Source organism: Miscanthus floridulus, chromosome 8, assembly GCF_019320115.1.
Source record: "Miscanthus floridulus cultivar M001 chromosome 8, ASM1932011v1, whole genome shotgun sequence".
NCBI lineage: Eukaryota > Viridiplantae > Streptophyta > Magnoliopsida > Poales > Poaceae > Miscanthus > Miscanthus floridulus.
The window spans coordinates 201,373,739-201,397,032 of record NC_089587.1 but is presented as its reverse complement, the minus strand read 5'-3'; the positions used below and the strand labels follow the sequence as shown (position 1 = coordinate 201,397,032).

The 23,294-nt window shown below is 55.9% G+C and overlaps 1 long non-coding RNA gene across 1 annotated transcript; it reads left to right on the top strand.

Annotated features, from left to right (window-relative positions):
- Positions 1-4,325: 4,325 nt before the first annotated feature.
- On the top strand, positions 4,326-5,133 carry LOC136474584 (uncharacterized). The gene is made up of 3 exons (XR_010762963.1): positions 4,326-4,382; positions 4,452-4,670; positions 4,754-5,133. It is a non-coding gene; the product is annotated as an uncharacterized lncRNA (long non-coding RNA).
- The last annotated feature ends 18,161 nt before the right edge of the window (positions 5,134-23,294 follow it).

The following is a 23,294-nucleotide window of genomic DNA, read 5'->3' as shown; positions in this document are numbered from 1 at the left end:
GTTGTTTTAGACGTATGTTGCAAATGTATATTCCAAATGTTTTCAGCTGTTTCAGACGCTTGTTGCAAGCGTTTCATCTAGATGTTGCAATGACTACACAGGTATGTTTCAAGAGTATACTGCATATGTTGCAACGGTCGGACGGATGTTGCAAAGGAGATGAGACACTAGGACAGGGAAGGAGCGTGGCGTGGCGGGGGAGGATCGCGGCATGGCGGGGATGGAGCGTGGCGGGCTTGACGCGGGGGCGCAACCGGGATGGGTTTGAGGCGCAGGATGGGTCGCGTCTAGCCGAACGCAATCATTGGCGTGAAATGGGTCGCGGGCTGCCGGACGCGGTCGCTAGCGTAGGATCTGTGCGAGCGCGGAGGCGTCCGAAGCGTTGTGGGTGTAGGCGTCATAGCTACGTCCGGATGGGGGCTAGCATTCGGACGTCCGGGCGCTAGCCCCCCAGTAAGTTTAGCAAGTTAGCAAAGAGCATCTCCAATAGTTTTCTATTTTTTTCTTCCCAAAACTAAAAACATGGTGTTTTCTAACTCCTTAAAAAGTTTTGGGAGGAATAAAGAAGGGCATCTCCAAGAGTACCCAATAAATTTATACTTAATAATAAATAGATAAAATTTCTCTCCACCTATTTTTTCATCCATCCCTCTTAACTCACTTTGTGAACGTGGAAACCGTCCCAGACACATCTACACCCCTACTATTTTATTACATGAATATATGGGGTTTCTTAAGATAACTTGAATAGGAATCCTAATCCAAATAGACTTCTACTGTCATACGAGGGTTCTCGTCTAAAATAGCCCGGTCGAATAAGAATCCTACTCAAAATAGAAATAGATAAAGAAATAAAAGTAGAAAATAAACAAATATAAATTAGACAAAGCTATTTTCTTACAAGGAAGAGAGACAAAAACAGGGATTAGGTGCAGCTCGCAGCGAACGGAGAGGGCAGGAAAAGATACTATGATACAAGAACAAATTGGTTCAGGGCACAAAGTTATACGGTTTGTTCGCTGGTTGGTTTCTGGGCTGGTTTGGATTGGCTGATGCTGATTTATTGTGAGAGAAAAATACTATTGGCTGGCTGGTTTAGGCTGGCTAAAACCAACAAACGAACAGACTGATAGTCCAAATAGAATTGGCTTCCCACTTTTCCGGACCGAATAGAATTGGAAGAGTATACTCTGTAGCTAGGCCGTCCGACCGCACCGTGCTCGCACCCTGGTTCAGAACCAGCGCTGGTGGGTTTCCGTAATCACGTGATGCTGATTTAATGGAGCGAGCTAGCCGGAATTAATTACATGTTTAACAATTATGGTAATTGAAAAAAAATAACCGTCGGTGGTAGCCTCCGTGCTACACGCTGGGGTACCATGGATCTCGTAACTTCATTTTCCTAGTATGGTAACAGGAGGCGTACATGCACGTGCTAGTATGGTAAATAGGATGTCGAGTTACTACTTCATCTCCTTGATTTGCTTAAGTTAATTTTGGCAACTCTACGGCCTGGGAGGCCGTAAACGATCGTGGATTATTTACTGCTGGCTGGTTTGGTGCGAGAGAAAAACACTGTTCCTGGCTGAAAATTTACGATCGTTTACGAGCACGCGAACAGACCATGCGGTATGCATGAAAAGCTAACAAGGATTACTAGAACACATAAGTGTACATACATGCGCATGCAAGGATTACGAGAGTATGTATAATAGTAGAAAATATATTCTAGTTACTATAATTAGCACGCAAATGTTCCAGCGCACCCAAATGATCTTGTTACGATAATTAGCAAATGTTTTGGTTACTATAATTAGCACGCAAATAATTAGCACGATAGTTTTATATTGTAAATATTTACGAGAATTTTAAACTATAAATATTTACGAGAATTTTGTACTGTAAATGTTTACGAGAATTTTATTATGTAAATATTTACGAGAATTTTATACTATGAATATCTCGTGCTATGAAATTTACGAGAACTTGCATAAAGAATATTTACAAGAACTTTGTACTATGAATACAAGTATTTACGAGAATTTTGAACTATGATCAAATTTAATTTACTACAACATCAGTATAAGCTACGTCATATTTCGCAAGAACCCTCCGCTCCCGAAGCAGAGGAAGACCACGGACCCTGGAGGCTGTGTCTCCAGCCACCGCACGCACTCGTGTGGCGGGTCGGCCGGCGTGCGGAACGAGATGGCCGAGCCGATCGGGTACAACGTCAGAGCAGGGCACCCGGTCGTGCGCGTGCACCGGCCCTCGGCGATGGCAGAGACGACGCCCTGCTCGAGCTCGGCGACTGTGTTAACGATGATGCCGACGGCATCCATGAAATGCCTGCCATGGTACATGTACCACGCACATTTGGCACTGGGGGCAGCCCAGCGATGTCCGCCGCGCTATCTATCTCTCCCCGAACTCGCCGGCCACCTCCTCGCACAGCGCCGGCAGGCGCAGGAAGGAGAGCGCCTCGGCGTTGCAGTTGAAATACACGTACGCCGGCACTGCGAGCTCGCGGGCCACATCGACCAGCGGGGTGCAGAACAGGTCGAGAATGAGCGCGGCCACCGGGCACACCAGGCTCGAGACGGCCGCCCTGACGTGGGCCGCGTACACAGCTGCACGACCTAGGAGATGAACTCCACGGAGCCCGCGTGGTCCGTCGGGGTCTCGACGGCGGAGAGGCGGTGGATGCGAACGTCGAGGCCGGCGGCCACCTCCTCCGTGCGGTGTATGGACCTGCCCAAACATGCAAGCTGAATGACGTGGAGGAGTAGGCTGGAGGGCGCGCGCCTGACCATCGTCGACGTTTGCTGCTACTTACCTCGGTTGCCTGCTTCTGCCCGTACGGGATGGAGTACTGCAGCCTCGACGAGACCATCGTCGATGTTCCAGCGCGGCGCCGAGAGCCCGAGATGGAGTAATGCAGCCTCCTCGACGTGACTGGCGACTATGTGGGCTGCCTCTGCGGTCAGCACGCAGGTGCAGCTGATGCAGAGCCTCGTCGAGCTCTTCTCCGTCCAATGATTTTTTACTATTTGGCCCTTTTTCAAAAGTTTCTCTCAAATAGACCCCTGGCGGAAAGAATTCCAGAAATGGACCCTTGGTTCGGCGCCAGAGTGAGTGGCGCCGAGCTCGGCGCCACGGTGACTGGCGCCGAGGTCCTGGGCACAGGCAAATGGTCTGTAAGGGGCTCGGCGCCATCCACTCTGGCGCCGAGCTCGGCGCCGTAGATCTTGGCGCTGAGCTCGGCGCCATTCACTCTGGCGCCGAGCTACCTGCATTTAACCCCAGCCCAGCCTTCTTCCCCAAGCGTTCTTCCTCTTCTTTCTCCTCGGGTTTTTTTCTCGCCACTTCATCATACCTCACAAATCGACATATTGGACTTTGAAAACCTTGATTTGATCCGTAGATCTTTGAGAGCAAGGTATACTCGCTCACCTCCTCCTCCTCGTCCCCGTCATTTTTATCCACTCATTTCACTTTATCCCTTCTCGCATAGATTCGGTACATATTAGTCGGATTTTTGAACCTAAGAATCGTCATCACTTAGGGTTTCATTGTATCCCTCAATATATGTATTATACAATCATAGGTTCATTTCAAGGCGTGGAAAATGCTAGCAAACCAAGCCGCATGTAGTTATGTTATGGGTTTATTGTTGTGGATGAAATGAGAAACCCTAGGTTTAGGGTATAATGTTAACTGCTTTTGGTTCTCATAACGAAATTGATTGGATTGTAGTTATGGTTCTCATTGATATTTTGTTGTGATGTTTTTATTTATGTTTGCTAAATTACATCCTATTTGTTAGATGCAAGAAATGTTTCGGGAGGAGTTTTGGCGAAAACGGGGTCGTCCTCGAGAATTATACCCCGACGCGTCTAGCAAAGATGCCCCCGTTCCCCCTGACCTTCCTGTCCCTAACTGTGATTGTGGTTTCCCGGCCCATGTTTTTCAATCGAAACATCCGAACACAGCCGCGCGTTGCTTCTACACATGTAGTCGGTTTAATGTAAGAAATTATTTGTACTATCCTTTTTCTTTATTTGTTTAAGTATGGTACTAATATATTATTGGAATCTTGTTGTGTAGGACCATGAGAGGTGCTTTTTCTTTCAGTGGATCGATGGTGCAGAAAAGTTTGATCCTAGGTACCTCTTTTTCGACGATTGGTTTAGAGGAAGACATCCACGTGAGCACTTCAAGCGGTGGGTTCCACCCCCCCTAACCCTCCGGCAATGACGGCTAAGGAGAAGCACCTAGCCGCAGTTAGACGACTAGAGGAACCTCCTCTGTGCGATTGCGAAGATCGAGCTGTGATAAACCCTGAGAATACGTTGGAGTTTGTGTGTCCAAACAAGCATGAAGTAAGTGCAAAGTGTATGTGTTAAAATCTTGAGCTATATGTGTTTATGTACTAATGTCTCATTATTTAGGTGTATTCAATGGCGAAGTGTCGTTTCAAGGAGTGGTTGTATGGTCCTAAGAACCAATGGCCGGAAGAACCGCGGAGGGTTAAGGAAAAGAAGAAAGAACGGGTAATCTACAAAGCACCTCCTGTCATGTGCGAATGTGGTGTAAAATCCAACTATGGCCTAGTCCCTTCGGAGCTTGGAATAGGTCATTATTGCGGCCATATGATTGAGTATGATGAGGTTCGTTATATTTCTGGTAAACATGAAATCGTATTTTGTTTGTTTTCCTAATACATATATGATATAATATTTGTTTTGAACAGAGCACTAGGAAATGCAGTTGGGAATGTTATGATGGTCAAGCTAAGTTCTTGGATGAACTGAAGAAGAGGCAAGTAATTGCACGGAAGAGGGGATATGGACCTGACTACGTCAACCTATTCGTTAAACATCACAAAGAAAAGATGTGTGAGTTTGCTAGACAGCGCGGTATTTGTAACCCGATCGATGTTGGGCTTAACAAATGGGGATTGGAGAGGCGGACGGCGTTAGAGGAGGAGAGGGCAAGGAATGAGGCAAGGGAGGAGACAAGAGTACAGATGCAGGTCTTGGACGAGCATGTTGCTACATTATGTGCCAGTGAGTGCTTGAAAACCTTTTTTCGTTGCCTGGTTTTAAATGTAATATTATCGAGTTGCTAACTGATTGCATTTTATACATCAAGGGATTGGTTGCAGCGGGGAACATGCTGCAGAGGTGGCTCATGCAAGATATGAGGAGAAGAAGTTAGATGCCCATAGATCACAAGCTGCTCACACCGTTCAATCACCGATTGTGCTGTGTGATGATGGAGACGAGGATGAGGACGACACTGGCAGACTGAGTGAGCTCATTGCTTTAGCAGAGGCGGGTATACAGGCATAGGAGGCTGAGGACGACACAAGCAGACTGAGCGAGCTCATCTCTCTAGCAGAGGCGGGCATTCAGGCGCAGGAGGCTGACGACAACACTGGCAAACTGAGCGAGCTCATTGCTCTAGCAGAGGCGGGCTTACAGGCAGAGGAGGATGACGACGCGTTCTTCACTCAGGCCGCAGCGGCCGCAGACGAAGCGGAGGCCGCTTACTACAAGCGACAGGCAGGTCAGAGCAACGCAGTTGAGCCTAGCCATAGCAACAGGGTTGTAGTAGAGGACTGGTACTCGGATGATGAGTTGCTTACTCAGTACGTTTCAGATTGAGGATTTGGAAGTGCATTTGCCCCTTTGTCTACTGTCGGCACTTAGTTATACTATTAATATGTTGTGTAATGTGACATAGTATCGAACTTTTCATTATGTGGTTGTTTTCATTATCAATGGTCATAATATTCCGCTTAATGATACATACTTATTTCCATTTGAACATGTGCTGCAAAAAACAGTTAACGACATACGACATTATAGAAATCAACACACGAAACACATTAAATGGCATGTGACTACAGGTACCAAACCTGGGTACATAGTTTTCTTTGACTAAACCTAACATGCCTTAGGTAATTAAACCATGCCTTCGGTAATTAAACCTAACATGCCTTAGATAATTAAACCTGGGATTCTCCACAAGAAAAACATAAAGTCATCCTAGTAGTGTGGTCACATAGCAAATTGTGTTGCACCTTCTCCATAGTAGCCTCCCGTTGTTGGTGGTGGTGGTGGCGGGGGTGATGGGGGAGACCCCTTTTTCTTGTGGTTAGGGCAGGTGCAATATGGATCATTGCAGAGTGCCTCCTGTGAATCGGCACCATTGTTGTTGTCGTCCTGTTCGTCGTCCTTATAACCGCTGCTAACTTCCCTTTCTAGATCGAAGATACGGTCTTGTAGGTAGTAGATGTACTCCGCATGCGGATAAATAGGTCGAGGATCGACCCACCTACTGAACCCACAGTTTTCTTCGGTCAAGGAAGACTACAAAAAGTATGTCGTGTAAGTGATATACAAGACAAATATATTGAAGAAACAAATAGTAATAGAAATTACCCATGCTCGTGGGCATTTGAAGAAACGACGACCTCCATCTATTCCCTCGGTGAACATCTGCACTAGGCAGTCCTCACCATGCATGCATTTTGGCCACTCTTCTTTCCTTTCATCATATCCTATCAGTGGTGCCTCTTTGGTGAAATCACTTTTGCTCTCAACTGGGAACCTCTCATAAAGAGCTTCCTCAAAGAAATCGGGACCAAGAGGACCCTCCCACCCCTAGGTAGTTTTCTTCCCCTTTCCTCTCCCTCTGGATGACCCTCCAGACATTGGTACTACAACGAAAGCAAATGCTGAGGAGTGTTCTTCTTCCTTATTGTTTGTGTGAATGAGAGGGAGTGAGTGGTTATTTATAGGTCGAGAGGAGGAATAGAGGCCTGTCAATGTGCCATGTCAGCGATCCGTGTGCCGCTTTACCTCAGCCCTTGGATCAAACAGTCATAAGATGGATGGTGGAGATAGAGTTTAGTTGTGCTTCCTTGCATGTTGTCCTTGCAGCTGAGAGGTCTATATTAGTGATGTGATAATTCGATGATGTCCGTGTATCTGAAAAGTCTATGTTTATTCTCTGAAAAGCATAGATTCTCTGAAAAGCATAGATTCTTGTACACAGCGTATGTACAAATTGTCGGTGTTTCGGACCGAGGGGTCCTCAACCAACCAGTGAATTTGTTCTGCGTGCTCCCAATTCCGGATGGTGATGCAAAGAGACATAAGGTTTATACTAGTTCAGGCAATCGAGGCCCTACGTCCAGTCCGAGAGGTCGATCTTGTATTCGTTGCACCGAAGTGCTCGTAGTAGGGGGTTACAAGCTAAGGGAGAGAGGGAGCTGGTCCCAAGTCTCGGCAAGGTGTCGTGCGGGCCACTTGAGGCGTTGTTCTCAGGCGGCAGGGATGTGCGTGTGTGTGTGTTACCAGGTGTTCTCCTTCGTTTTTTAAAACGGCCCAAGTCCTCTCCTTTTATAGCCTGAAGGGAGAACAAGGACGGTACAGGAGCTAACTATGCGGTGTCGTGTGAACAGAGGCGGCGTGTCCGGGCCCTGCAGCCTGTTCCTGTGGCAGCGTGGTCATCGGAGTGGTCCATCCTCGGAGCACTAGGGCGGCGTGGTCGTCCCATCTGATCCTGTGCGTCGTGGGAGCCCCGGGACTGCCTCGGAGTGGGTGCGGCGGTGATTGTGCAAGCCACTGTGGATGGACTGTGCGCGAGGCCGAGACTTGGTCGGTGCCGAGGCTGCACCACAGTGGAGGGGTCTCGGCAGGCACGAACCCCAAGATAGCCGAGACCTTGGTGTATAGTGCCGAGGCCTCGAGTGGGCGGTGGATCGTGGGCACAGTGTTAGGACACAGTGGCCGGTAATTCCCGCCGTACCCTGTCCCAGCCGGTATGGCGCTGATCGTGGACATAGCGTTAGGACACAGTGGCCGGTAATCCCCGCCGTGCCCTGTCCCGGCCGGTATGGCGCTGATGCGAGCTCGGGTCCCGTCGGCCATTCTACGGCGTTGAGCCATCATCCGGCTGAGATTGCGGGAGTGGTTGAAGCATTAATGAGACATGACGTGCTGTCTGGAGGGTCGGTCGAGGCGGGGGGCGACGGGCTGCGGACGAGCCGGGCTTGAGCGACACGGAGAATGAGGCCTCGCGCGAGACAGAGATCGGATTCCTTGCCGAGGCGTGCTGCGAGAGGCCTCGCGCGATATGGAGAATGCACCCCCTACTGAGACCTTCCGTGGAGAGCCTCGGGCGAGGCGGAGACGGCGTTCCCTGCCGAGGCCTTCCCTGGAGAGCCTCGCGCGAGGCGGAATTTGTGTTAGGATGCCGAGACCTCCTGCTCGAGGCTCGGGGCGAGGAGGAGGAGGACCCAGTGGGCTCGGTCGTGGCGGGTGAGGGGCCCACGGCTTACCTTCTAGCTTTATTTTTTAGATGGGACTTTAGCGACCCATTTGACATTTGCTTGGGGTACCCCATTCTAAGGTACTCGACAGTAGCCCCCGAGCCTTCGGGGGAGTGCGTGCACTCTCCCTGAGGGTTTGCCTAGGCTTGGTTCATACCCGCTCCCGTAGGAATTGGGTTTTGTATCTTGAGGTTCCGGTGGGTGCGCGCAAGCGCACCCGCCGGGTGTAGCCCCCGAGGCCCTGAAGGAGTGGAGTTACTCCTCCAGGGGCTTTTTTATTTTCATGTTTGAACGAGTAGTTCTTATTGCATTTGCCGAGCCCTAAGCGCAAGTTTGGGTTGCGGGGGTCTCGGCGAGGCTGCATGAAAAAGTCCTCTAGCCTCCGCACAGAGCGAGAGGTTCGTCAGGGGCTCCCTTGACTTTGGGTATGACCCTCACGCTTCCTTTCGCTCAGAAGGAGGGGTGGAATGTGCCAGGCTACCCTCGATGGGCACGAGCGTGGACACTTCCGGTGAGCTGTTATCGGGTGGTCCGAGTGGAGGCCCGAGCCCCGTTCGCTAGGGGACGGCTAGCGGTCCAGAGACACACTCCAAGAGTACCAGAGGGTTTCTCTAGTGGGTGCCGAGGCCGTTCGCTGGGCCTCAGTGGCTCGGTGCCTCCCTACGGTGGGATCCCATTCGGATACTTCCCTGCCGGTCTCGGACACGACTTAGGACGCCCCAAGCGACTATTCGCTCAGGCCTGGGCCATTCGTAGGCTCGCCCCGAAGTCGTCCCTAACTCTATTGCCCTGGGGCGGCTGTCGAAACCTCTTGGAGGCCCAGCCTTCGAACCCCTGGACCGTAACGGGCTCGGTGCCCTTTATCGTGTTTTGCAATGAAACCTCTAGCGTGGGCTTGGACCGTTTGTCTTGGTCTTCGGATGCAAGAGGAGCCCCCGAGCCTCTGCCTAGAGCAAGAGGGCGGTCGGGGGTCCCCTGACTTTTTCATCCGCCCCTCACATATCCTTTTCGTTCGGACGGAGGGTTTGTTTGCCAAGCCCATTCTGGTCTCGACAAGGTTGCAGGAAGAGCCCCTAGCCTCTGCGCGGAGCGAGAGGGCCGTCGGGAGTTCCCCTGACTTTTTATACGCCCCTCGCGCGTGAGGGTTTGTTTGCCGAGCCCCCTTTTGGGCGCGAGCCCAAGTTGTGGGGCCTCGGTGTATTTGCAGGAAGAGCCCCCTAGCTTCTGCACAGGGTGAGAGGGCCGTCAGGAGCTCCCCTATCTTTTTGTACGACCCTCACACTTCCTTTTCGCTCGGAAGGAGGATTTGTTTTGCCGAGCCCCTTTGAGTGTGAGCTGGGGTCGCTGGGTCTCGGCAAGGTTGTAGGAAGAGCCCCCTAGCCTCTGCATAAAATGAGAAGGCCATCGGGGGTTCCCCTGACTTTTTGTACGACCCTCACGCTTCCTTTTCGCTCAGAAGGAGGGGTGGAATGTGCCTCGCTACCCTCGGTGGGCATGAGCGGTGGCACTTCCGGTGAGCTGTTATCGGGTAGTCCGAGTGGAGGCCCGAACCCCGTTCACTAGGGGACGGCTAGCGGTCCAGAGACACACTCCAAGAGTACCAGAGGATGTCTCTAGTGGGTGCCAAGGCCGTTCGCTGGGCCTCGGTGGCTCGGTGCCTCCCTACGGTGGGATCCCATTCGGAGACTTTCCTCCGGTCTCGGACACAACTTTGGGCGTCCCAAGCATTTCGCTTGCTTGGGCCTCGGCCCCGTATGGGCTCGCCCGTGGTCGTCCCTGACTCTGTTATCCTGGGGCGGCTGTCGAAACCCTTTGGGGCCCAGCCTTCGAACCCCTGGATCGTAATAGGTTCGGAGCCCGGTTCCTTCATACGAAAGGAATAGGCCGCAGGGAATATCTTCTCTATTGGCTCGGCACGGGCGGCGCGCCTTTTGAGGTGGTTTCATGGGGAGTCGAAACGATGCCTGCTGCCGTAGTGGCCGAGCGTGACATGGTGGATGGGACGTAACTGTCCTCGCATTTAATGCGGGAGACGTGGGCGCGTGGGCCGGCGAAATCGGCTCGTGGTTAACTACGCCGGACGGGGGGAAAACCTCCCCGATTTCATCGTCCATTCGTTTCGCCTCCTCCCTGCATAAATACCCGAGGAGTCTCGCTCCTCCTCGTCTTACCTTGCCTGAATTAGCACCGCCTCCGTCAAGCCGTCGCTAGAGCAGCGGGTGCCGGGAAGGAGAGAAGAGCGAGCCTAGGGAGAAAGCGAGAAAAAAGCGAGAGCGTGGGAGGGAGAGAAAAAACTCACCGCCGCACCTGATTCCTCCATCGCACCCATGGCCGGCAACATCGTTGTTGTCGAGGGACCCCTGGGATCCGTCGGACGTCACCGAGGAGATGCTCCAGTCGCTTGTCGACGGTAGGCTCCTCCGCCCGGTGACAGACCCTACTAGGCCAGAGTGGATTGCTCCGTACGGCGAGCCGGAGCTGAGGCCTCGTGACGGCTACATCATAAGCTTCGTCTCCTTCCACGAGCGCGGCCTCGGCCTCCCGGCGGACCGGTTCATGCGGGCGCTCCCGCACTACTACGGCATGGAGCTCCACAATTTTAATCCCAACTCCATCGCTTAGGCGGCTATCTTTGTTGCCGTCTACGAGGGGTATTTAGGGATCGCTCCCCATTGGGAGTTGTGGCTCCATCTGTTCCGGGCGGGACATACTACCAAGCCGACGGGTACGTCGGGGAAGAGGAAGGTGGCGAGGGCCGGAGGCTGCACTCTCCAAGTGCGTCAGGACCGCCTGCACCTCTACATCCCGGCCCAACTCACGTCCTCCAACCGCCGGTGGTACACGAGTTGGTTTTACCTCCGCAACGACGACGAAGGGCTTCCCCCTACACTAGGCGGATTGTGGGGAGTTGCCCAGAGAAATGGAAGTGGGGTGTCCCGAAGGTCGACCAGCCCAAGCTGGAGCCGCTCCTGGAGGGGCTGGCGAGGCTGCGGGGCCATGGCCTCACTGTGGCTGTGGTCGTGGCCGCCTTCCACCGCCGGAGGGTGCTGCCGCTGATGGCTCGGCGGCGGCGGCTATTCGAGATGAAGCCGGGTGAGCCCATTGAGGGCACCCGGATGTCCTCCTCCGCCCTTTCCGACGAGGAAATTCTTTGTCAGGTGGGGGAGACGGTAGAGGCGAAGCTGAGGGGTGGCAACTTGACCCCTATCGTGATGCGGCCGTCGCGGGGGTTCCTATCGCTGGTAAGTCGTGTGCTGCTGTAGCCTCTGAACCTCCTCAGTCTCCCCTTACCCCTTGTTCCCTCCTGTGTGTTTGTCGTTCCTTCAGGGGATGAGGGACGTGCGCTCCTCTCCGCCACCCGTTCCCGAGGACGCGGGACGACGGGCGATCAACCGCGCTCATGCCGATGCGCAGAAGAGGCAAAAGGACGCCAAGGCGGTGAAGCACACGAAGCACATCCTCGTGCGCGAGGAGCTGGATAAGCGCCGCCGTCAACAACGGAAGGATGGTCTCGCGTTGGAGGAATCCCCGTCGACGTCATTGTCGACGGAGGCCTCGGACGGGAACGACAAGGGCGAGGGAGGGCGAGGTCCCCTGGACCACCTTCCTAACGTTGTGGAGGTGGCGCCCGGGGTGTCGGCAAGCAGCCCGGCACCCCCGGGAGGGGAAGGAGAAGCAGACCCAGGGCCGGCGGTTGCCCGCTCCGGGGCCGAGGCCGACACGCCCGAGGCATGGGCGTTAGGCAAATGCGCCATCAGCCCGGTAGACTCGGCGGCCGTGGTGGAGCAGGTGGCGGTGGAGGCGATGCCACCGCCCCTGCAGAGGACCGAAGGGGCGCCGGGGTCTGCTGAGGACCGGTCGGCGCCGATGGATACGGAGGCGACGCCTCTGCCGCCGCCTCCGCCGTTGCGGATGAGGTTTGCCGTGGCGAAGCGGTTGCCGCCCCGTTCAAAGTAAGTGCATTTTTGGCAGGGTCATAGTGCCTTTCGTTCGCTTTCTTGGTCTCGCGCTGACCCTGTAGGTTAATTTTCCTTAGTCGGAAGCGGCCTGCGGACGACCTTCCCTTGGCGCCCCTTAAGGCGCTTAAGGCGAGCCCCGGCTCCTCCGCCCACTAGGTGGCGGAGGCACAAGCCGCCATCCAACGCGGCGCGGCGTCGGCGAGGGTCGACCCAAGGGGGCCGGCCACCCAAGGAGGGGTTGCCGAGGCGGCCCCTACACAGTCGAGGGAGGGAGCGCTTCCGCCTCGTGGGGGCAGGGCTCACGAGTCGGATGGGGCCGGCGTGCCCTTGGTTATCGAGGCTCCCGGGGTCTCCGAGGCTAAGGCGACGGAGGCCACAGCGCCCACGACCGTCGAGACTACAGTGGCTACGGTTGGTGTCTCTGCGTCTACCAAGGCCACGATGGTGGAGGCCGAAGCCCCCGAGACCGTCGAGGCCATCGTGATGGTGGCGATGCCGTCCATCCAGGAGGCGGAGATGAAGGCGGCGGAGGCCTTGGTGGTGCCCTTGGTTCAGGGGCCGCCGTTGTTGCGAGAGAGCGCCCGGGAGACGGAGGTCTATCCGATCTCCTCCGACGATACTTCCTGGGTGCGGGAGGTGGTCGACGCCGAGGATGCCGGTGCCGTGGAACAGCCTATGCCGATCTTGGGCGAGGGGGGCTCGGCCCTCGTGCGGGTGCGACCCGAGCCTTGCGGGTGGGATCACCCGCGGGTACTGTGGCGGAGCCGGGACGACCCTGAGGGGGAGCCCCTGTTCGCCCTTGAGGATGCGGCCGAGGGCGGGCGCTGGGGCACCTTCGAGCAATACCGCCAGCTGGCGGAGCGGTCGCTACGGATGGCCCTGTCCGTGGTGGCCGACGACCTGCCCGGAGTCGCCCAGGTTCGCGTTTTCGTTTCTCGCGCGATGTTGTCCTTTTCTGGTTTTGTTACAATCAATGACCCCCGTTCTGCTTCCCCAGGAGCTCGAGACTCGGTCCCTTGGGAAGTCGGTCTTTCTTCGGCGGGAGAGGGGCGTCTGGGACTAGCTTCAGCAGCAGAAGGGTCTTCTTGCCGGTGCCAACGAGCTCCTGTCGGCGCGGAGCGCGGAGGTAGAGGACCTCCGCCTTCATTGTGCCGACGCGAAGGTCGAGGCGGCCATGGCCCAGGCGCAACTCGCCCCTCTGGTGGCGCGGGTTAAGGAGTTGGAGGAGGAGCTCACCTGCACAGTCAGCGACCGGGATGCCTTTAGGGGCCGAGCCGTTGAAGCTACGGCCTCGGCCGCGGCTCACGCGGGGCAGCTGGGGGCGGAACAGAGGGCGCACCAGCTGACGAAAGGTGCCTTGGACGAGGCCCTTGCTGCAGCTGAGGCCTCGCGGACCGAGGCTGTAATTTGGAGGGGGACGGTCGAGGGTGAGTTCTAGTCCCTTATTTTGTTTTCCTTTTCTTGTGTTCGCCCCCTAACTCCCTTGTGTGACGCAGAGCTGGGGAGCGAGGCTTCCAGGGCGGCCAAGGCTTCTCGGATCGAGGCCCAACGCTTGAAGGAGGAGGCCGAGGCTTCCCGTGTCGAGGCCCTGCGTTGGAAGGAGAAGACCGAGGCCTGTCAGGTCAAGACCCGACGCTGGGAGCTGAAGGCCAAGGGTGAGTTCCGTGGGTTTCCGCCCCTAGCTCCCTTGTTTTCTCTCTCGCTCAACCTTATTTAATTTTCCGCGGTGTAGAGTCAGAGGCGGAGGTTACTCGTGCCGCCGAGGCTTCCAGCGCGGTGTAGACGGTGCTCGAGACCGAGATCGGGGAGCACGAGGCGCTGAAGCGTGCTGCCCTTTCCGCCTGCGAGGCCTTGGAGGTTGAAGGGGTTTAGTCAGGTAGCTCCCTGGGGAGCCGTTTGATCGCACTGAGCAACCAGATGCGCGAGCGACTCCGAGGAGCGCTGCACACGGGTGTCAAGCGCGCGCTGGCCGTCATCTCTTCTCACTACGTCGGCGTCGACCTCCCGGCCATCAGCAATGGGTATGTCCTGCCTGATGATGACGAGGAGGCGGACGCGGTGGTCATGAAGCTGATGGAGGCGGTGGAAGGCCCTGGCATGGCGCTGGCGATGCTCTTTGAAGAGGAGGTGGTTCCTCCCCTACCACCCGCCGGTGTTGAGGGCTTTGAGCCTTGATCTGGGCCCTAGGGGCTTTATGTAAAAATAGAGTAGGAGTTATTTTTGTATCATAACGCTTGTGGCCGTCGAGGCCTTTATTTCTGAAGTATTTGTGTTTCTTAGTTGTTTTTTCTTATGTTTCCGAGCCTCTGCCCTCTGTTGCTTCTGATCAGATTTCATTTGAAAAACACGCCGTTGGGGCCTAAGCCGTCCCTTGGGCGAGAGGTAGTGAGGGAGTGCCGTAGCCCGGAGGCGTAGGCCGTCTCGCGGCTCTACCGGCCTCTTGCTTAGGAAATAGACCTTGGTCCAAGGAGTCTTTACAACTGATTCGTCAGAGCCTGCTAGAGTCTTGGTGTAGGAATTTTTGCGAAAAACAACTGAAGAATGGTGCATGGGACCTAGGGGGGAGTCCCCCATTTAGCCCCTGAGGGAGGCTTGGTTTTGCCGAGGCAGAGCCAAGTCTCCCTTGCCGTGTTATCGAGTTGCCGAGACCTACGATGGGCTCGGGGGGTTTCTCGAAAAATTAGACCAACTAAAGAACGCTTTTTAATTGTATTTCAAGAAACGCCATATATAAGGCTTGGAAATTTAGGGATAAAAGCGACGTAGCTGTTCTATGTTCCAAGCGTTGGTGAAGACTTCGCCCTTCTCATTGGCCAGCTTGTAGGTCCCGGGCTTCAGTACTTGGGCGATGATGTATGGTCCTTCCCTTGGCGGGGTCAGCTTGTGGCGGCCCTTGTTGCTCTGTGCTAGCCTCAATACCAGGTCGCCTACCTTCAAGTCCCGGCCTCGGACACGCCGAGCCTGATAGCGCCGTAGGCTCTGCTGATATTTGGCCGAGTGTAGTAGCGCGACATCTCGGGCTTCCTCCAGTTGATCGAGGGCGTCCTCTCGGGTGGTGCGGTTACTTTGTTCGTTATAGGCTTGTAGCCTCAGGGAACCATATTCCAAGTCGATGGGGAGGATGGCCTCAGCCCCATAGACTAGGAAGAAAGGCGTGAACCCCGTGGCTCGGCTTGGAGTGTTCCTTAGGCTCCAGATGACCAACGGGAGTTCGGCGACCCATTTCTTGCCAAACTTTTTCAACCGGTTATGAATTCTTGGTTTGAGGCCTTGTAGGATCATGCCGTTGGCACACTCTACTTGGTCATTGGTCCTTGGGTGTCCTATGGCCGACCAGGCCACACGGATGTGGTGGTCGTCGCAAAATGTCAGGAACTTTTTGTCGGTGAACTGTGTCCCGTTGTCGGTGATGATGGTGTTGGGGACCCCAAATCTGTGGATAATGTCAGTGAAGAATAGCACCGCCTGCTTGGATTTGATTCGATTGATTGGATGAGCCTCGATCCATTTGGAGAACTTGTCGATTGATACCAGTAGATGGGTATAGCCCCCGATGGCCTTTTGTAGAGGCCCGACCATGTCGAGCCCCCACACGGCGAACGGCCATGTGATGGGGATGGTTTGCGGGGCCAAGGCCGGGAGATGTGTCTGCCGAGTATAGTACTGGCATCCTTCGTAGGAGCGTACTAGCTTGGTAGCATCGACGACCGCCGTCGGCCAGTAGAACCCTTGGCGGAAAGCGTTCCCTACGAGCATCCGAGGCGCCGCATGGTGCCCGTAGGCGCCTGCGTGTAAGTCCCAAAGTAGGGCTTGGCCCACCTCGGAACTGATACATCGTTGGAGGACACCTGAGGGACTTCGCCTATGCAATTCGTCATTGTAGAGGGCGTAGGTCTTGGCTCAGTGCGCAAGCCATCGCACTTTGGTTCTGTCGTCAGGGAGCTCCCCCCGATCAAGCCAATCGAGGAACGGGACTCGCCAATCCACGTCCTGATCAGTCTGCGGAGGCTCGGTGTTGACCTCCATGACCTCAAGCTTGGTCGAGGGGGTCTTGGCAGTGGAGGGGGCATCGGGCTTTGCCATGGGTTTCATAGGTGGGCCCTCCTCTGTTGTCGAGGTGTAGCAAATGGAAGGTTTGTGGAGGTCTCTGACGAAGACATTCGGGGGGACCGGGGCCCGTGCCGACGCCATCTTTGCCAGCTCGTCGGTGGCCTCGTTGTGCTTCCGCACGACGTGATTTAGTTCTAGACCGTCGAACTTGTCTTCTAGGCGTCGTACCAACTTGCAGTAAGCCTCCATTTTGGGGTCGAGGCAATTCGATTCCTTCATCACTTGATCTATGACGAGCCGCGAATTGGCTCGAACGTCGAGGCGCCGTGCCCCAAGTTCGATGGCGACTTGCAAGCCGTTGATGAGGGCCTCGTACTCTGCCACGTTGTTGGAGGCGGCGAAATGGAGCCGCACCATGTAGCGCATGTGTACTCCGAGGGGCGAGATGAACAGCAGACCCGTGCCTGCCCCGGTTTTCATCAGGGATCCGTCGAAGTACAGGGTCCAGCACTCCGTCTGAGTTTGAGCCAGTGGCAATTGGGTGTCTGTCCATTCAGCCACGAAATCGACCAAGACCTGAGACTTGATCGCTTTTCGAGGTGCAAAGGTCAAGGTTTCCCCCATAAGCTCGACGGCCCACTTGGCTATCCTGCCCGAGGCCTCCTGGTTATGAACTATCTCGCCCAGGGGGAAAGATGATACCACAGTCACTGGATGCGACTCGAAGTAGTGACGCAATTTGCGCTGGGCCAGGACCACGGCGTAGATCGGCTTCTGGATGTGGGGGTAGCGTGCTTTGGTCTCGGAGAGCACCTCGTTGATGAAATAAACAGGACGTTGGGTGGGCAGAGCATGCCCCTCTTCCTACCTCTCTACTACTACGGCAGCGCTGACCACCTGGGTCGTTGCGACAACATAGAGTAAGAGGGCCTCATCCCTGGTCGGGGGTACCAGGATGGGAGGATGTGTGAGCAGCGTCTTGAGTCTGTCGAGGGCTTCTTCGGCCTCGAGGGTCCAAGAAAAATGCTCGGATTTTCTCAAGAGTCGGTACAGAGGCAAACCTTTTTTGCCGAGGCGTGAGATGAAGCGGCTCAGGGCCGCAAGACATCCCATGACCCTCTGCACTCCCTTGAGGTCTCTGATTGGTCCCATGCCGGTTATGGCCGAGACCTTCTCTGGGTTGGCTTCAATGCCGCGTTCTGAGACTATGAAACCCAAGAGCATGCCTCGGGGGACCCCGAACACACACTTCTCGGGATTGAGCTTGATGCCTTTCTCTCTAAGGCATTTGAAGGTTATCCTCAAGTCGTTGATGAGATCCTCGGCGTTTCTGGTCTTGACCATAATGTCGTCTACGTAGGCCTCGATGGTCCGCCCAATGTTGTCGCCAAAGACCTGGGTCATGCACTGCTGGTACATGGCACCTACGTTTCTGAGGCCGAAGGGCATCGTTACGTAGCAGTACATGCCGAATGGTGTGATGAAAGAAGTCACGAGCTGGTCGGACTCTTTCATCTTGATTTGATGGTAACCAGAGTACACATCAAGGAAAGACAGGGTCTCACACCCTGCAGTGGAATCAATGATTTGATCGATTCGGGGTAATGGGAAGGGGACCTTTGGACAGGCTTTGTTCAAACCGGTGTAGTCTACACACATCCTCCATTTCCCATCTTTCTTCTTGACTAACACGGGGTTAGCCAACCACTCTAGGTGGGACACTTCCTTGATGAACCCGACTGCCAAGAGTTTCTGTATCTCCTCACCGATGGCCCTATGCTTTTCCTCGTCGAAGCGGCGCAGGCGTTGTCTCGCAGGTCTAGATCCGGCTCGGATGTCCAGGGTGTGCTCGGCGACCTCCCTTGGTATGCCCGGCATGTCCGAGGGACTCCATGCGAATATGTCGGTGTTCGCATGGAGAAAGTCGACGAGCATGGCTTCCTATTTGATGTCGAGGGTGGCGCTGATCCTCAGCGCTCGGTCGTCGGGGCAGGCAGGGTCAACCGGGATGAGTTTGATGGTTTCCGCGGGCTCAAATGCCCCCGCGCGACGCTTGGAGTCAGGCACCTCGCTGCTGAGTTGGTCGAGGTGGGCGATGAGGGTCTCGGCCTCCGCAAGAGCCTCGGCGTACTCGATGCATTCAACGTCGCAGTCGTATGCATGTTCGTACGTGGACTCAATCGTGATGACACCGCTAGGGCCTGGCATCTTGAGCTTGAGGTAGGTATAGTTGGGCACTGCCATGAACTTGGCATAGCACGGCCGCCCCAGGATGGCGTGGTAGGCTCCCCCGAACCCGACTACCTCGAAGGTGAGGACTTCCTTGTGGTAGTTGGAGGGGGTGCCGAAGCAGACAGGAAGGCCGATGCGCCCGAGGGGTCGCGTGCGCTTCCCTGGCACGATGCCGTGGAAGGGTGCGACGTCGCCTCGGAGCCTCGACCGATCGATCTCCAAGAGCTCTAGGGTGTTGGCGTAGAGGATGTTGAGGCCGCTGCCTCCGTCCATCAACACCTTGGAGAGTCGAGTGTTGCCGATGATCGGGTCGACGACCAGCGGGTACTGCCCAGGATTCGGAACATGGTCAGGGTGGTCATCTCGATCGAAGGTGATCACCTCCCGAGACCAGTCAAGGTACTGGGGGTGGCCACCTTGATCGAGAAGACTTCTCAGCGTTCCTTCTTGTGCTGCCACGTCGTAAGGCACGCCAAGGGTCCACCGAAGGTCATGAAGGCATTGCGTACCTCGGGGAACCGGTCGTCCTTGTCTTCGTCCCGGTCGTCGGTGCCCTTCTGCTTGGCGTCGTCGTCGGGCAGCCCGAGCCTGGCGTAGTAACATTGCAGCATGGAGCAATCCTCGAGGGCGTGCTTGACCGGGCCTTGGTGATAAGGGCATGGTTTCTTGAGCATGTCGTCGAAAGGCCTAGGGCCTTTGGGGCCTCGGGGATTCTTGCGTTCTATGGCCCCGACCAGATCAGCCTCCATGACCTCCTGCTTCCCTAGGTGCCCCTTTTTCTTTCTCTTAGGGAGGTGGGAGGCCGAGGCATCGGGGTCCTCGTCCCTCCGTTTTCCCTTGGTGTCGCTGTCGGGGAAGATGGCTCCGACAGCCTCCTCGCCCGAGGCAAAGTTGGTGGCGATGTTGAGGAGCGTAGCAGCGGTGCGTGGCACGTTCCGACCTAACTCCCAAACCAGGTCTCGGCAGGTGGTGTCGGAGAGGAAAGCCTGGACGATCTTCGAGTCGCCGACGCTGGGCAACTCGGTGCACTGTTTGGAGAAGCGCCGGATGAAGTCTCGGAGAGACTCGTCTGGTTTCTGGCAGCAACTCTTAAGGTCCTAGGAGCTTCTGGGATGTACGTATGTGCCCTAGAAATTCCCAACAAAGATCTGAACCAAGTCGCGCCAGTTGTGGATCTGAGAGGGAGGAAGGTGCTCAAGCCAGGCTCGCGCCGAGTCTGACAAGAGCAGGGGGAGGTTGCGGATGATGAGCAGATCGTCGTCCGCGCCACCTAGCTGACAAGCCAGGCAGTAATCGGCGAGCCAAAGCTCGGGGTTGGTCTCGCCGCTATATTTTGTGAGGTTGGTTGGCTGGCGAAACCGGGCTGGGAACTAAGTGTTGCGGATAGCTCTACTGAAGACCCGAGGGCCAGGTGGTTCAGGAGAGGGACTATGGTCTTCCTCGCTGTCATAACGGCCACCCTGATGCGGATGGTAGCCTCGGGCGGGGCCCTCACCGTCGTGGCGTCGTCGTCGGCCGACCACCTCATGGTCTCCCCGTACCTCGTGTCGATTGTCGAGGCGGTCAAGAAGCATGGGGACCCTGTGGGCTATCGGTGCTCGAGCGGGCTCGGGGCATCTCGAGGCTTCCCTATCCTACCGAGGCAGGGCTGTGGGTAAGTTCGAGGCGCCCCCGTGCCATTGGGAGGCGGAACTTTTGACCTGCTGAACCGCGGCGGTCTCTAGGAGATCTCGGAGCTCGCCGCGAACCCGCCGCCCCTCCGTGGTAGAAGGCTCGGGCATTGCGCGGACCAGCATTGCCGCGACCACGACATTCTGGCTGGCGTGATTGAAGACTGGGGGTTGCTCACTCCCTTCGTCATCATGGATGCGGTGATGCACATCGCAGGCCCTCCGTCGGGCTCCCCCGCCTTCGCCGCGACCTCGTTGTTCCTGTTCGAGAGAGTCTCGAAGCTGCTGCAGAAGGAGTTGGTCTTGTTCGACCTTGGCCTGGAGCTCACGGAGCTATTTTAGGTCTGGGCGCTGAGGTCGTGCAAGAGCGACGTTCTCATTTCGTGCGGCCGGTAGGACGGCGCATGGAGGTGTGGCGGTGCCCGCACCTGGGCGGAGCGGGGAACGGCTACCTGCCCCCTCGTCCTCTTCGCCCGCCCTCGGCATCCTGAGCCCGACGTGAAAACACTCACGAGTGGGGTCGTTGGTGCCTTCATCGTCGGAGTCAGAGTAGCCGAAGCAGTAGTCGCTTGCGGCCAAGAACTGGCGCAAAGCCCCAGGGTCGTGGAGTCCGGAGAAATCCACTCCGGGCCATGCCTCATCCTCATCTGAGGAGTCGGCGTGGGTGCTCAGGTCGAGAGCGAAGCGCTGGTGGCGTTCCGAGGGATGCTCGTGAGCGGCAGTGTAAGCGTAGGCGTAAGAGGCGGCGGCATTTCTCAACCTAAAGGGGTATGGGGATGGTGCCATCGCCAGATTCTGCTCCGCTGGGGTCGGTTCTTCAGGGAGTGGTGGAGCGGAGCTTGACGACTGGGCATCGCCGCGTGCCATCGGCGATTCTCCTTTGTCCAAGCTCAGGCTAGATAGGTCCCCAGCCAGGGACCCTGTGCCAACAGCTGGTCGTAGGATATCAGCGGGGGGTGGCGTGCCGCCCCGGATTCGCGTAGCGTTGGGGTGGCCTTGCTCGTGTCGTGCCTGGCGAGCGCGGCGAGAGTGGCCGCTCGGGCGCCGCCTGCGCCTGGGCTGCCGGTGCGTAACTTCATCGTCGGACGGTGGAGCTCGATGAGTGAGGAGTACCATGTCATACTCGTGCCCTAGAGACATGAACTTTAGGCTCCCGAACCAAACCACGGTGCCAAGACGCAATGGTCGTATGGGGTCTGCCATCCGGAACCTGCTGGGATGATGAAACTGACACGCAGCGCCCCCTACCTGGCGCGCCAACTGTCGGTGTTTCGGACCGGGGGGTCCTCAACCAACCAGTGAATTTGTTCTGCGTGCTCCCAATTCCGGATGGTGATGCAAACAGACACAAGGTTTATACTGGTTCAGGCAATCGAGGCCCTACGTCCAGTCCGAGAGGTCGATCTTGTATTCCTTGCACCGAAGTGCTCGTAGTAGGGGGTTACAAGCTAAGGGAGAGAGGGAGCTGGTCCCAGGTCTCGGCAAGGTGTCGTGCGGGCCGCTTGAGGCATTGTTCTCAGGCGGCAGGGATGTGCGCGCGTGTGTGTGTTACCAGGTGTTCTCCTTTGTTTTTTAAAACAGCCCAAGTCCTCTCCTTTTATATCCTGAAGGGAGAACAAGGACGGTACAGGAGCTAACTATGCGGTGTCGTGTGAACAGAGGCGGTGTGTCCGGGCCCTGTAGCCTGTTCCTGTGGCGGCGTGGTCGTCGGAGTGGTCCATCCTCGGAGCACTGGGGCGGCGTGGTCGTCCCATCCGATCCTGTGCGTCGTGGGAGCCCCGGGACTGCCTCGAAGTGGGTGCGGCGGTGATCGTGCAAGCCACTATGGACGGACTGTGCGCGAGGCCGAGACTTGGTCGGTGCCGAGGCTGCACCGCAGTGGAGGGGTCTCGGCAGGCACGAACCACAAGATAGCCGAGACCTTGGTGTACAGTGCCGAGGCCTCGAGTGGGCGGCGGGTCGTGGGCACAGTGTTAGGACACAGTGGCCGGTAATTCCCGCCGTACCCTGTCCCAGCCGGTATGGCGCTGATCGTGGACACAGCGTTAGGACACAGTGGCCGGTAATCCCCGCCGTGCCCTGTCCCGGCCGGTATGGCGCTGATGCGACCTCGGGTCCTGTCGGCCATTCTGCGGCGTTGAGCCATCATCCGGCTGAGATTGCGGGAGTGGTTGAAGCATTAATGAGACATGACGTGCTGTCTAGAGGGTCGGTCGAGGCGGGGGGCGACGGGCTGCGGACGAGCCGGGCTCGAGCGACATGGAGAATGAGGCCTCGCGCGAGACGGAGATCGGGTTCCTTGCCGAGGCGTGCTGCGAGAGGCCTCACGCGATACGGAGAATGCACCCCCTGCCGAGACCTTCCGTGGAGAGCCTCGGGCGAGGCGGAGACGGCGTTCCCTGCCGAGGCCTTCCCTGGAGAGCCTCGCGCGAGGTGGAGTTTGTGTCAGGATGCCGAGACCTCCTGCTCGAGGCTCGGGGCGAGGAGGAGGAGGACCCAGTGGGCTCGGCCGTGGCGGGTGAGGGGCCCACGGCTTACCTTCTAGCTTTATTTTTTAGATGGGACTTTAGCGACCCATTTGACGTTTGCTTGGGGTACCCCGTTCTAAGGTACCCGACACAAATATTCCTGGATTATAAACGTAATAAATTTATAGTTAATCTGTGTACTACATTTGTGCCTTTGTACAAGTATTGTATGATTAAAATTCACGCAAAAAAATCGCAAGATACGGTCTTGTATTAGAAGCATCCACAGTTACAAACAGAGACATCAATATATATTCTAAACATTTAATCATCCAACAAGCATAATGCAACCACAACGAATATCACAACTAACATAATATGTCATGCAAAGTACAAATAGTCCACAATGTCCATACAGTCCCGAATAATTAAAGATAAGTAAATACAATAGTTCATAGTAACATCTACCACGTCCCTCACTGTCTCCTACTCTTGCCCCTACCCTTGTGACCCAGAGCGCTGGTGCCTAGAGTGTAAGGGTCACGCGGACGACGTCGCCTAGTGCCTAGAG